Raw genomic sequence first — 2,348 nt, forward strand, 5'->3', positions numbered from 1 at the left:
AAAGTGTGTGCTAGGGGAGTGCTAGAGGTTTTAAACCTCACAGGCAAGCTCACTGCTGCCTCAATAGTCCTTGTTTCCTTTGCTGGGTCTAATCTTAATTTCTCTGGAAATTATTGTGATTTCACTAGAACATTATGAGATGAAGTAGGAATGAAAAGTGAGCACAGACTCCTAGGTGAAAACAGATCCTCTCTTACAAAAATTTCTGGGAAGAGTGATGGGAAGAGATTACTAAATAGATCAAGAGAATAAACTCTAGCACTTGCCTGAAGCATGGCTTCAGAATGACACTGAACTAAGGGGGAATGTTTTAATTTTTCGGTGCATAGACATAGAAGTGAGATTACATTTTCTCCAGGTCTGTTTCAAATGCAGCAGCTCCAGCCTATTGCAAAAGTCTTCCAGTTTTGCTAAAACGTACAGCAGTGTGGGCTGCTCACAGAGTTCATCTTCATTCTGATGCTAGGCAGTCACTTCTTTGATATGTATCACAGAGGCCTGATTAAAAGGAAAACAGTAACAGAGAGAGAGAAAGAATGTCAGCTGTACTTGAAATGTGGCATGTGCTGCACATAACAAGAAGCAGTACGCAGTGTCAAAACATCCAAATACTCTGCAGGCTGAGTAATGCTTGTAGCTGTGGCAATAAATGTCTTTATTCTGATTTGATTTTGAAACAGCAATGTTGTATAGCATACTGGATGCTGTATCTACACAAGAATATTCATGATTAAACTGTGCATCACATAGAGGAAAGAGATGTGAAAAGGTCCTAAAGTTGCCAGCCCCTTTTAGGTAATTCTGTAACTTATAAACTTTACATCAGCCATATAACACATTAGCAGAAAGCATCAGAGAACAAAAATTTTTGAAGGCTCTTTATAGAGCTCAGAAAGGAAAAATTCATTCTGTCCACAGAGTAGATCTTCTCTGGTTTGTAAGCATTTGTGCAGTTAAATATTTAATAATCAATAAATTAAAATGTGCCAGGAGGTAATTCAATGTATGCAACTTTACAGGAGGACGAAGTACTCATAGTTCACCTGTATTTTTCAGGTACCTTAATATTATACTCCAAAGAGACACACTACATTTTTGAGAGCATAGTGACTGTGAATATAACAAAATACCACAAGGGAAAATTTTCAGCTGGTAAGAATAGAGCATAGTCTAATAGCCGGCAGGATTTCTATAAAAAGCACCAAGACTGAACTAGTAATAAAAATGAAATAATAGTAACAGTAAAGGCAAGAGAGGAACAGCCTATGAGCATATGACTGAAAAGCTACCGAAGATCTAAAGACAAAAACCTGTGTTCCTTTTTTTTATATAAGTAGTGGCAATAATATAGAACTAAAATGAAATATTGAGGCTATCTAAAGTTCTCCACGCTCAATGGCTTGACTTTTTCTTTTCTTTCATTGCTTTTGTTTTTTAAAGTACTTTCCAAGCATACAATAAGATATGCCCTTATCGGAAGGATCTTCCAGTATGGGCAAATCCCTGCTGTGAACAAATACATACAGAAAAAGACAACTGATAAATAAAATAGGATACAATGTTGGTTCTCAGAAAGTACATAAACAGAATAAGAGACTCCTTTGGCAATACTACAGAGATTTTTTTGCTCACTATCACTAACAAGCGATAGATTGTTCTCGCACGTCTATGAAAAGCATCTATAAGGACTATCATCGGAATCACTGATGGAAATTTGAATGCAATAATCAATTTTACTTACCATAATGGAATTTGTGAAAAAGGGCCCCCATTGACCAAAACGACATTACACAGACACAAAGGCAAAGCAACACTAAAAATAAAAATCATTTTGCATATAGTAAAATGCATCTTTCAGCACCAATAAGAGAACATGCAGAAGCCCAGAAACTGTTTATGCTGCTGAGGTGACACTACCATCCTCCAGCTGTGAATCAATGAGAAATTATCACATCATCAAGCTACTTGAAATCTTTCATCATCTTTGAGCCTTTGAGTATATCAAATAGCAAGATAAAATCAGAGAGCTTTTGAAAGAGATTGCATAAGCAGCAATAAAGCAAAACTGGCAAAAGCAACAGTGCAAAGGACAGGACAATGGATTCAGTCAGAAAATGTTAAATAATTCTCAGTTTCGCTTCAAAAAGACCAGAAGTTAAGAGGCAGCAATACAATTTGTAAAAGAATCATGCACATGGAGACTGACAGCAGAGTGTAAAAACCAGCAGCAACATACAATCAGCTCCCAAATCAAGGTGGCCTTTGGAAAGCAAGGAGTGCACTGCACTGTCACCTCCCAGAGCGCTTTTTGAAGAAGGTCTTTGAGAAAAGGACAGCAGACAACAAAT

General features: G+C 37.1%; 1 long non-coding RNA gene across 1 annotated transcript; it reads right to left on the reverse strand.

The window, feature by feature from the left end:
• Positions 1–296: 296 nt before the first annotated feature.
• Positions 297–1,968, reverse strand: LOC121099035. The gene is made up of 2 exons (XR_005831400.1): positions 1,742–1,968; positions 297–498 (listed from the first exon to the last, which is right to left on the reverse strand). It is a non-coding gene; the product is annotated as an uncharacterized LOC121099035 (long non-coding RNA).
• Between the last annotated feature and the right edge of the window lie 380 nt (positions 1,969–2,348).

Source organism: Falco naumanni, chromosome 18 (genome assembly GCF_017639655.2).
Source record: "Falco naumanni isolate bFalNau1 chromosome 18, bFalNau1.pat, whole genome shotgun sequence".
NCBI classification, from domain to species: Eukaryota; Metazoa; Chordata; class Aves; order Falconiformes; family Falconidae; genus Falco; species Falco naumanni.